The sequence below is a fragment of the Paramormyrops kingsleyae genome, chromosome 15 (genome assembly GCF_048594095.1).
Source record: "Paramormyrops kingsleyae isolate MSU_618 chromosome 15, PKINGS_0.4, whole genome shotgun sequence".
NCBI classification, from domain to species: Eukaryota; Metazoa; Chordata; class Actinopteri; order Osteoglossiformes; family Mormyridae; genus Paramormyrops; species Paramormyrops kingsleyae.
The window spans coordinates 6,148,032-6,161,144 of NC_132811.1; the positions used below are offsets into that span (position 1 = coordinate 6,148,032).

General features: G+C 44.7%; 1 protein-coding gene across 11 annotated transcripts in view; it reads left to right on the forward strand.

Moving 5' to 3' along the window:
• The window catches only part of celf5a (cugbp, Elav-like family member 5a), a 142,061-nt gene extending 140,098 nt beyond the window's left edge, over window positions 1-1,963 (forward strand). For all 11 annotated transcript variants that reach the window (XM_072699722.1, XM_072699725.1, XM_072699728.1 and 8 more), the window contains exon 12: window positions 576-1,963. The gene's annotated coding sequence lies outside the window, so the exon portion shown is untranslated. The remainder of the gene's footprint in view (window positions 1-575) is intronic.
• The last annotated feature ends 11,150 nt before the right edge of the window (window positions 1,964-13,113 follow it).

Sequence of the window (13,113 nt, forward strand, 5' to 3'; positions counted from 1 at the left end):
GCGACAGTTTGTCCATAGAATGACTCGTATGTCCTTTAGGGAAACTATTCTTAAAGTAAGGAAATGCTCTTTATAGTTAAAAAAAATGCAAAAATGTGCATCCAATATTAAGAACATTGGACACTTTGCAGCTACATAAATACACACCATTAAAAAAAAACAAAAAAGAAATTAACTGATTTGGTATAATATTAGTTTACTAATTAAGATAAATGATTTAAGTTTTTCAGGTTTTGTTTAGTCTCTGTTTAAGCGTTTTTTAACTACTCGCCACAGTATCACTCCCCCACAGAAGTAGATAGAAGTTACATTTAAAGGGAAACTGTGTTTACTTCTCTGACAGGCAAACGTTCACAAATGCTGAGTCAGAGTCGGCCCCTTCATTTGGCCGAAAGCTAAGCTGTTCTGACACCGTGGGTTATGAATACGACAGCTCTGATAGGGGATGCCTTTCATCAAATCATGACAGAATCCAATATGTCGCCGTGCCCTTCAGTGTCTAATCATTGCTTTTATTTTCACAAAATGCCTCCAGAGCCTTGCGGGGCTTTAAATGTTCAATTTCTTTCTTTTAGGTTCTGAAGAAAAGTTAAAAAAAAAAAAAATCATGAAGGAGCTATTTCTTTATAAACAAACAAAAACGAGTTTTAAAAAAAACAAAAAAAAAAACAAAAACAAACAGGAGGGATTTCTGAAGACATATCAGCTTTCACTTACGACGACACACCGCGGCGAGACAGAGGGGGGGCATCGAGGAGCCCACCGCCGCACTGAGGAGCAGATTCAACGGCAGGACGAAGACCAGGGAGACACGGCGGAGTCGCGGCGGAGTCACGGCAAGAGAGGCGTGACCCTTGAGCAACACAGCTTTTTGCGTTGAGACTTGAATTGTTAATTAAGCAACAAACAAACAGAAAAGCAGCAACAATAAATAGATTTCTATATACATATTATATTACATACACACAAACACATATATATAAATATATAAATATTATATATATAAAAAGAGACGCTTGTGGTTTTGCTACACTGGACAAATGAGGGTTAAACTTGAAGATCCTGAAAAATGGTGGGGAATGGAGTGATTCCGTCCCACTGATGGACTGACACGTCCTCTCCTTCGATTTTCCTCTTTTCTCAAGCGCAGAACTATGACTTTCTGAGGTCACTGAGGTTTCCATAGCGACAGTACAACTGAAAATCTCTCATCCCTTAGGGACCAAAGGACCAAACATTTTTATTGTTCTCAACTGTAATGTAAAATATGAATATTAATTATACTAATACTACAAGCAACTACTACTACTATTACAAGTAAAAAAAGGGGGAAAAAAAATAGCTTCTGGGTGGAGGGAAAGGATTTTGGTTTGTTTTTCTTTTATCTTTTTAGCTGCAAGGTTTCAGAATGTATGAGCAAAAGGGGGGAAAAAAAGAAAAAAATATTTTAAAAACTATAATAGGAGAATATTTTAAAGGTGTTTTAGTGGAGTAGAATATATGGTGTAGATGGTTTGCAGGCATGTTCAGATCTGGAATTCTGCAGTGGCGCTTGGCTCGTGGATTGAAATCCTGACACCATTTGTGGGCCATGCGTTCCCCACTGCCATCTCACAGTTCTGCAGATTTTGTTTTTTTTTATAGAAATGCAAAAAGAAAAGGAAAAAAAACTGACAGATGCATAAAGAGCGCTGGTTACATCCTGGCCTCAGACGGACCCTATCCTCTTGCGAAGTGTCTTGGAAGCGCGGACTCTGGGCAGCGGGGGCGTACATCTTGCGCCTCTCGAATGCGCCGAGGCCTCCATCGTAAAAAGGTCGGTGCTACCGCATGAAATCTTGCTCGCCTCGGTGGCGCCACCTTCAGGCAGGGATTTTTTTTAGGCTGCATGGTGATGCTTAAAAGTTCTCTCTGTTAGCCCCGCGCCACCTCGGAGGAGAGCGATGGACTACCTAGCCCCCCCCCCCCCTCCCTTTCTCTCTCTCTCGCCCACCCGCCTGCCCAGCACTCTGGAGCGTGTCAGCACATCCCGCCACATTAATCCTTGGTGCGGCTTTGCGGAGGATCATGCGATTAGCGAGTGCGCGGGCGTGCGCCTGCAGCTCCCTGCCCACGCATACCTCGGTGCCAAAAACATAGTAAACAGAGTAATCCCGCTCCCCGAACATCACTGATGTGTCCCAAGGCAGCTTGCCACGGCCTTCCGCAGATTGCCAGCGGCGCCGTTTTCCGTGACGGGAACTCATTTCCTTAGAAGCCTCTCCGGCATGGGGAGTTTCCAAACAGGGAAGGCGTTCGACACCCCTGCCGTGTGGAGTCGAAGCGGATCCTTTGAATCGATCGCTCCCGATCCGTAATGTTTCCGAACAAGGGGAAAAGGATACGCCGCATTAGCATTCTGCCTTCGGAGAAGGAGGCCCGCGCCAGAGATGGAAACCCTTTGGGGCGCCGGTGATGCCCACCGTCCCGGGACAGTGCCACGACCCGGCCCCCGCTTCCGTGCGTAAACAGCACCGAGAGGCGCAGGCGAACGGGGGCCGCAAATCACGGTAGCAGCCATTGTGTGAGCAGCGCCGTCAGCCACTTTTCTGGTCATGCAGTCCCCCCCCCCCCCCCCTTCCAGCTTCTCATGGGAGTGGATTCAGCGCATCTAACATCGTCATTTTCAATGGGGACCATCACGTTACAAGGCCCGCAGGCTACGGCACAGTTTAAGGCAATCAGCACAATGAGGCCAGGGATTAACCGACAGAGAACACGCTGGAATTCCCATCAGAGAGGCAAACCCCCCCCCCCCCCCCCCAACTGGGATTTAGTGCGTGGCCTGACCCCTCCTACTATGCTCTCCCCCTGCTGCTCCCACTTCTCTGCAGGACTCAGAGAGGCTTTTTTCTAATTTTGATCAGAGGGGGGCAAATGGTTTCTGCATTGGAGGATCAAACAAAATTCAAGCTTACGAGTGGTTTGGGCGCTCTCAGCGGGCGATCAGCGGGGATCAGCGGGCGATCAGTGGGCCATCAGCGGGCGATCAGTGGGCGATCAGCGGGTGATCAGCGGGGATCAGCGGGCGATCAGCGGGGATCAGCAGGCCATCAGCGGGGATCAGCGGGCCATCAGCGGGCGATCAGCGGGGATCAACGGGTGATCAGCGGGGATCAGCGGACCATCAGCGAGGATCAGCGGGCCATCAGTGGGCGATCTGCGGGATTCAGCGGGTGATCATTGGGCCATCAGCGGACCATCGGCGGTACCAATAAAGGGCACGTGCAGTGATTCAGGTCGGATGCTAAGTCTACACCGGGATGCGTGCACCGTATATCAGAGATCCTGACATGCCCAGTATTACCCACATGCTTCGAAGCGAACATCCACCACTGCTCTCGTCTCTGCTGATGGACCAGGCAGCCTGGAGATTTACCATTGACCAATCAGAAGCTGTCCTGGATTCCGTCAGTCTGCAGCCTTTTGGTTTTTAGATAGAAATATATATACATATATATTTTAATTACCCCCCACATGTGTGTCTTCATTTAGTTTACACTGAGGCCCCCGTCCAGGTCTTTTTTCACCTCGTCGGTCCCCTCTGTGTTCCAAAGTGCTCCCTCCCCCTCCCTCCTCAGTCAGAACCAGGCCGCCGAAGCCCCCCGCCCTCTGAAGAGGGCCATCGCGTCATCGCCAAAGCCCGTGACATTTTCTCCCAGGCGTAGAGAAAGCAGTCCCTGTACCAGCCTGAAAGACAGCAGCTGGAATCTCTCAGAACCGGCGTTCTTCGGCGCGGATGAGGGCCTGTATCGCCACAGGCAGAACAACAAACGGCATACGGCCTTTTCTGTTCTTTCGGAAAGATATACTAGCCGACCCGACCACACCATACGAAGAGGAACGTGAGGGGCAGTTAAAAAGCATGTTTATGAACGCCTTTGTCTGAGATGCTGCCAAACACAGATGCACATTCTCCTACTAGACTTCAAAATGTAACACTGCAACATAGTCTGCTCAAAAGTGCAAAATATTACTCTTTGATATTTTGACGTGTTTCTATGACATGAGACTGGCCTTCCCTCTTTTTCTGAATACACACAAGAAAAGCATTTAATTAGTGTCTTTGAACGAAAAGCTCAGAATGTTGCAGTCCACAACAAGGTCAGCGTCCGTCGACATCCATTGATATTGCGATACTGAGTTCTTGTTCGTGTGCAAAACCTTTGGAAACCACGTGGCTCATAAATGAGATAACTGCAGTGCATTCTGGGACGCCGGCCAAGCTCAATAAGCTGTTACAGACGGGCTTTTTTTTTTCTCCCACAGAAAGCTGTCAGACTTGGGGTGCATCCGCCAAAGGTTACCTAATGTTTTTTTCGCCACCGTCGTTCCACTTTTCCATATTTTTTGGGATGGCTGAGTATGAAGTGACATACAGACGTTTTACCCTGTGGGCTTGTGAAGCTGTATAACTCACACAACAAGTTTTTCCACAAAATTCTTCAACAGGGTTTTTTTTTCTTCTTCTTTAATGAGGTCACTTTAATTATTAAAATCAAATTAAATTTGGCCTTAATATAAGAGTCTGGCTAATGCAGATTCAGAGTGCAGCTGTCTTCACCGAGATCATTTCCGCATTACAGAACAATAACAGGCTGAAGGGACTTATTTACACTACTGGTAGATTGCTGGGCATCAGGAACGCAAGGCACTTAAGTTTACAAACACTGACCGATCCCAGACATACGATAGTGGGTCTCATTGCACTAAAAAACAGCTTTTGTGCTCGACTCGGTAAAGGTTTTCAATTGCGTTACTAATTTTTTTACTTTGTGTTTTTTTATGCTGGCTATCTTTTTATGTGTTTGAAGCCACGCCCATATCTCTTAATACCTTCTTTATCCATTTTGGCCTCACTGAGCATGCACAAAGAGACCGGGAGGGATGTGGGTGGGTGGAATGGGGTTAAAGATCTTAAAATGGTAATACTATTATTAATAATGTCATTATTTCATCATGGTTTGAATGCTAAACAAAAATAGCTTACTATAAATATGAATTCTGTATATTAGCACAGGAACTTTCTGGGTATTAGGTGGGGGGCGGGGGGTGTCAGATGGGCAAGGGGAGGTTGATTTTTACGAATCATGTAAAGCTAATGGTTTCTCAGCGTAAGGCAAACAAAATATTAAATGAAACTGTGGACTGAAGGGAATGGAAGGACCACCTTGGCGTAATTATAAAAATCCCCACTGGGGGGGCGATGTTGACATGTTAAAAAAAAAAAATAGCAACCTGAATGGATGCGTTTCTCATGACTGACATGAGAGACAAACAAAAGTCGGTACTTTTTTTTAATCAACAAGGACAGATAAGTTCACTAGCCTGAGAAACCAAACTTTTTTTCCCGTTTAAAATTCTCTAATACTTGCTGCTTAGACTATTTCATATAAATACTGGGATATTTGATTTTTAAATTATTTATTTGATTAATTTATTTGACTTGGTTTATTTATTCTATTTATTAATTTATCTATTACCTATGTACTGATTTATTTTAATTTCTCTTGAAAAAAAGTATGTATCAAAATAAGAAATGCTTATTGGGGCTTTTCTCTTTCTCCTCTTATTTTCACTTTTACAATAAAAATTCAAACTGGATATTTACTTCTCAAACACGTCTGTTTAATGCTGAGACAAGTGGCGGCAGAATTGGGGCCGATGTTACAGTAGGATCCAGTGCTCTCTAGTCCACACGGTGTTGGACGATCACTCCATACAAGACCCAACCCCGCCGTTTGACATCAGTCACACTTTGGGTAAAATATCACCTAGCTTTTCAGTTGTGAATAATTTGCTGTTTGTGCCATTTTCAGGTCAGCGGCTCATTTTTCAGGCAGGAGCCAGAGGGGGTGATTCTTTCTATCCAAGTAATGAATTTAGCCAATCAATTGAATGCTGGGATACGGAGACGCCCGCAGACCCTGCAGTCATCCGAGGGTTTGATTAGACAATTCGAGTCTAGGTCATCAAATCATGTCTCGCATGAAGATATCCTAAAAGTGCAGAGCTGATAACAAGCTGACAGGCAGGGTGGGGCGGTCGGTCGCTCCTCCATGCCTTTCCGTCTCCGGTCAGGGATCCGGAGTTGGGAATCCTGGGGCCTATTCTAGGAAACACAGGGAAAGATGACAGGGGCAACTTCAGATTGCTGTCAGGGAAGGGGCATGGGGGAGGGCAACAGCTAAAATGGGGGGGAGGGGGGGTCTTTCTTTGTCGTTCATAAAATGAAGAAGAAAAACATACAGTATTTTCTTAAATTACACAATAATTGTTGTCTTGTTGTTCATTTGTTTATCCGATAAAATATGTTCAGCTAATTTCGTCAGTTCTTTGACTGAAAAGAAAACATGACAGTTTTTGCTTCTTAATTTGGTTTTATTTTTCCAATACATTCTGTACTCTTTCATTAATAGGCATTCAGCACAGTGGTCATAATATAGATCAGTGCCATTAGATGAGCCAATGAAAATGCAGGAAAACCTGGAGGGCCAATCAGAACATCAGTGGGGTGGTGCCACCATGGGTCTTCCCATTGGCTCCTGTTTTTCATAAGGACACAGAAATTAAACACAGAAACTCCCACCCCCCACCCCATGCGCGCACAGACGCACACACACACCACAGGGCAAGATTCAAACCCACGACCCTCAAGTGCCACACATTAAACTACCCAATCACTTTATTTCAGGGGTAGGTAATCATCCAGGAAGGACTGTCGTGTAGATTACTAATTAGAGGACTGATTGGCTGAAGAGTCCTCACACCTGGGTTTGAACAGCTGACCTAAAGGTTATCCCAAAGACCTGCATACACATCAGCCCTTTGAGGATAGATTGGCCACCTCTGCTTTGTTTGGTAGCATTTCACTTTGCATTTTAGAGAAAAAAATCTTAAATGTAGCCCACTGTTGATGATTGTCACGCATTCTTTACAACCTGCCCATTCAGACATAATGGCCTTCTATTTAATATACAATATATGCAATATAAGCATTAACAGCTTGCTGTTCTTAATGAATATGAAAGGGAAGCTTGCAAAAGCGCTATAGGGAAAGCAGGCAAAGAGCGACAGGCCTTGGTGTGACATTTAAGAGTATCGGAATCTAAATAGCATTTTCCTTCTAAAATATTCTAACTTTATCAACAAGCCTGCAAAAATGTCGATTTAGACTGAGGTGGTGATTTGATGTCTACATCACAGGATGGCAAACTTTAATTGCTATTTATATTTACGCAGAGCATAAGACCCGGAACACCAGCCCTTCGCAGGGCAGGACACAGATACACAGTCATGCATTAAGAAGGATTTAAGAGCAAAACCCAGAGGAAAGTGGAAAGGGGATGCAAACAATCTCCGTATGGAGAGCTATGAATGTGATACGCTGGGGGACCTGCTAGGTACCACTGGCCCTTGAGGCCGTTGGCTCTGCACGTTATGACTCTCTGCCGGTGATCAGAAGGTTGCTAGTTCAAATCCCATGGTTGGCAGAGTAATTCCACTGTTGGGCCTTTGTGCAAGACTGTTAAACCCATTTGCTCCAGAGACTGGTAAATAAAAACATCCATCCATCTTCAAACCATTTATCTGGTACTGGGTCATGAGGGGCCCAGAGCCTACTGCTGGGGAAGACACTGGATGGGATGTGCAACCACTGGACACTGGCCAGTTTAGAGACGCCAGGTTGCCTACTTCCATATCTTGGATTTCAGGAGGAATCCTGTGACTACGGGAGAACGTGCACAGAGCAGAGGTGGGACCCAAAAGCATGACATGGCAATGCTATCCAGCCATCGTGAGCTTGGTGTGCAGATTATAGGCATCTCTAGATGGGTATCGCTTTCATAAACGGACACACATTTCAGGCGATAAAATCTCACACAGGTGGAAAATGTTTATGAACATCCATTTGGAAAAAGAGCACTTAGGGGCGTTTCTGACATCAACGCAGTTGATACGCTTGCTAGTTAATGTTCAATAAACACATTTATAAAATGACATAATTAACAGCAGCTGCAGTAAATTATGCTAACCAATTACCCTTAGACAGAAATTACATTCATGAAACTGTAGGTCGTAACTTTAAATAAAGTCCAAAACTTACAAAAACCATTTAGAAGAACAGAGAAAAGACCAAGAAAAAGTAGAACCATTGGCTCATGAAATAAATTGGCCCAATTACAATAAAGTGTGGCTCTTGGTCGGAGAGCAAGCCCAGCAGTTCATCTTTATTACAATCAGTTAATGAAAATCAATCCCCCTTCTGATAAACTCTTATCTGCACGGCCTATGTGCACCCCCCTGCACAGGGATGTAATAAATTAGGGTAATATTTCCTTTAATGAGGGAGTGAATTGCAAATTATTGTAACTTTCCAAGATTTATGATGCAGATGCTTAATTTCCGAGCAGATTTTTTTTTCCTTTTTTTTCCCCTGGCTTCGGGGATCGGCGACGTCGTTTGTTAAAAGTTTGGCGACGCCGCCTCATAAAGGGGAGATATACCGCCCAGTCTTCGCGGAAGCGCGGTGGAGCGCGTCCCCGTACGACGGGAGGCGAACTGTGCGTTTTGTCCGAGAACCTGGACCCGGGACAAAATCAGCCTTATCGGGGGCCGTTCAAGGAAATATTCAGCCGTGATTGCATCAGCTAGGGACCTCCAGATATGCAGTAGGTGAAGGAGATCGCTAGGCGATGGAGTGATGTAACACAAAAGGCGCTGGTTATGTTAATTTTATCACTCTGATCAGATATCGATCAGACTCACCCATAGTGCTTGACAATGTGCTGTTTTTAATTTAATCCTATTTCAGGTTATTGACTGTATTTTCTTGACAACGTGGTCCGATGCCCATATGACATCAGAATCCCTGGGAAAGGAGTTATGGAGCAGGGCTTGAAGTGTCAGAATTCAGCTCAGTGCGGACCACAAATGTCATAATAAAGTCTAACTACCTCAGGACACCCCAGTCTTTAAGCATGTCATACATATAATTGTATTGCAGGCCATGGCGAACACCATCACATATCAGAATGCTGCTTCGTATGATTAACGCGATTACTATTATCTACACAGTAAACAAAAACAGAAGGCTTGGCACGAGTAAGCGCGTAACTCCTACCTCCGTTCTAAGCTTACAATTGTACCTAAGTTACCTTTGATTTTAAGCTGCCAATTAGGCCTTCGTTGGGACTTCGAAACTGGCCACACTGCCGCCTTTTTCGCAGGCAAAATAATGGATCTCGTAACCCATGACACAGAGCCGTAAAAAGGTTGACGCCGGGAGACAGAAATTAAAATCTGTGCATAAAATTCCCAGTGACAGCTTGGCTCTTGCAATCTGACACAGCGACGACGCTCAGGTAGGCGGAAATTGCAGCAGAGACCTTCAAATTGTCAGGCACGAAGTAAACTGACAACAAAAACTGTGGCAAAGTTTTTTTTTTTTCTCAAACTGCAGGGAAGGAAAATCTGGAGGCCGCGGGTCAAGAGAATTGTCTAACAAACAAAACCACTCTAATTACAGACGGCAAAGAGGAGAGATGTGAGGAAGCTGCGGAATTAACCCAGACTTTCATCCGCATGCTCATCCTGATTAATTCTCCGTTACATGTTACCCCCGATTTCTTGTATTACGTGTCAGATTCGGAAGTTGTCCGATTGGATCACTGGGGCCGCTGACATTGAGCTCCAAATAATGTATTCTTTTGCATATATTAAAAGTATCAAAAAGTTAATCGCGTCTGCTTTAAACAACTTATTGAGACCTCCTGACATCTCTTTCATGCTGTCGTCACTTCTGCATATTGCTTCTTTACGCTAGGCAGTGTGGTGGGCTAATCGGACTCCGCAAAGCACACTCGCCCCAGAACTTTCTCATGCATCGTTGTTGGCCTGTATCGTCAGATGGCAGAGGGCCTGCTCACTTCAGCCCATAATTTGCAAATTCCGTCATTAAATTATGACTATACCGCAATATTTACAATTGCAGTACATGGGTGGGGGGGTTGACCTCACAGGAGAAATCCTGCTAACAGTGTATACAGGGTTCAAGGAGACACGTAGTCGGGTAGTAAAATTACGAGTTTTAACCCGCCCCCCGCTATTTACTCCCGCCCCCAGGTTGGCAAAGCACATCAGTGACACCCCTACTATGGGTTACCAGACCGCTCCACCCAGTCTAAACCCCCCGCCAGGAAAATGTATTGAGTATTTAGCATTGATACTATGTAGCCTATATTATCTTAAAGGCAGAGAATAGCTGGATACTGTTGTTTGCTCTCACCATTTTCAAGGATGAAATAAATTGTCATAATAGAAGAAAGCTCTAACAAAGAGAGATTGTGTCCTTTATAATGTGGCCTTACTTCCAGTGTCACTGAAAAACACAGCCATTAGAACACAGGCAAATAAAAAGGAAAACTCTGTCAACTCTTAAGGAGGATTGAAAGCGCGAAGGCTCAGTGCTGATTCAAGTGATCAAACCTTGTTTGCAAGTCATGGGTCTCGCGGCTGTTTGAAATCCGTGCAGCCGGACAGCCACATGCCTCCGCGTCTTAATGACAGCGTCCGTAACTAAACTGAAATTACATTTAGTCTTTTACCTTGTTGATTTTTGTTTTGTCCTCCTGCGGACCAAGAGAAGGTACGTGCAAATATCTAGATGTTTAAACATGATGCAGTAATACGCTAAATAACTCTGTCAGCTGTGTTTATAGAATCTACATTTATAATGGTTTGTTACTCTGCTTAAATCTAACTCGGTGGATTGATTGACAGTTTACCATATCTCATTACCGTATGGCCAATTCTGAGACTAACAATGCATTTAGTTTCCGTAAATTCTATTAACATAAAAACAGTTCAGCAAAAGCTATTTGCAAGTCATTACCCAAAGGGCATTGTGTATATAGTTGCATTTTGGATTACATTTGGGGCTCAGAAGTTCATTTAGAACATCGCCCATGAGGGAAGTGTTTAAAAGCCGACGGTCTTGTCACTTGTGTGCTTATAAATAAGAGAGGTCGCTGATTGACTCGGTGACAGCCGTACACCGCATCCCTCCACCTCCGTCACCTCCCCAGCACCTCCCCTTTCTTGATTTCCTGCAGCTGGGCTCCGGCACCCATGCAGTCGCTCAGAAGACGGAAGACGGAAACGCGCACAAGCGCGCGCAACAAAAGTTTAATAACTTCTAACAACTGATTTGCATTTTCAAAAGCTGACCCAGAATATGTGATGTGACACAAAATAAACAGATAAACAGATGAAAGAATTTATCTCTGTGGTTAGCCTGCTCGCTCGCCATCTGTGTCGGTAGCATAAATATGCCAGTTTAATGCATCAGTGTGCCTGGCTGTAAATAAGCCCGTCTTCGTGTCACGACTTAACGCGATGACTTTGCGAGGCCGAGGGGAAACAGCAGAGTCCGCGGCCCCGGCAGGACGCGTCTGTCCGCCGCCTGCAAGCTGCTGATCCACCGACGCCTTTGCTTTGCCGTTTATTCATGGCGAAGCCACCGATTTCTCAGCAGGGGCGGCCATGGACGCCTTTCCAGAGCTCACATCCATCCACTCAACCCCGTTTATAAAATAATTAAGACTGAGACAGACATGCAATTAGGGAAGGATACACTGTAAGATCTCTTTCTTTCATTATCTACTCCGTCATCATCAGGTTCATTTCAAACACTGTGAGCACCGTTTAGTCTGGTGTGTTTGCGTCAGTGAGATAAAAAATATTTCTGTTTTATCTGGCATTATAAGGATATTATTATAAACACCATGACTAGATGCGGCGGCACACTGAGTTTTGTTAAAAGCTGTTGATTTTGCAGCTAACACGATACGAATAGCAAACTGTTACATTAATTGCTGAGACTTTTGACTTCATCCAGCCTAAGTAAGCTTAACCAAACCAGCTAAAACAGATCGAGCGGCATCCTAAAAATTCTAAACCCATTAAGATGTTAAATAAAAAGAACAAATTTAAATTTGAAAACTTTCCTTATACTTATTTGATTGCTGCCCCCCCCCCATATCCCGAGTTTAAGAGGCAATCATTCAAGTAGCGGTAAAGGACTAATCTATGTATTAAACGCAGCCTACTTAAGCCGATCATTTACGTTGGTCGGGAACTTGGTGTTTTATCGACAAGGGGGAGTGAGGGTGCTTTTATTGTGTCGAATTAAAGTTACCAGCCTAAATGGCAGGCGCCATAAAGCCGGTAAAGTCAAAGAAACGGATTATAATTAAGCGGGAGCGACGGCCCCCCACCCCCGAAGGAGATGGCTAGTGGGGGGATTTACCTCCGAAGCGCATTACCGTCCCCTTCTTCCCCACAGCGATATAAAACAATCAGAAATAACTGAGACCAAGCACCGCCCCATCATAAGATTTAAGGCACCTGGCATACGCTAAGCATGTAATGATAAATGCGGACGAAAGTGCGGCCCCCACCTCGGAAGGGGGAGGGGAAATTAAAGCCTTACTTAGCAAAAATAAATAAAGCCCATGCATGCAATGTCACCGAAGCTTCACCACAAACGACGTTTGTTTATGAATTGTGCATCTGCCCTGCGCTGTCCCGCTTTTATTTATTGGTATTAAAAAAATACTGTTACATCGCCGGGCGAATCTCGTTTGAAGGTGCAGGCGCTGGCAGGACCCGACAGGCCGGGCAGCTCCGCTCCGCAGGCGGCCGCAGTTGACATTTACACTGGGATGCACGAATATGGGCAAGCGGCACCCACCGCACGCCGCTCCAATTCAGGATTACACATGGGAAAGCTGTACCTGTTATAGGGAAGCGGCCCGAAAAGTATTTTATTTGTACTAAAAGGAATTATTACATCAGTGTGTATATATGGCTAATATATACATAGGCCTATATAACACTGGAGAGAAACGACCGGCTGCTCTCTGCCAAATTTCACAGCGGTTTTTGATGAATGCCTCACAGAACCTACAGTAATTCAACACAAACTGCACATTTAAGAACCGCTAATATCACCTTATATGCTAATAATTAAGGTACATTGCAGGATGGACTTCATGAGGCCAGTAAACGCTA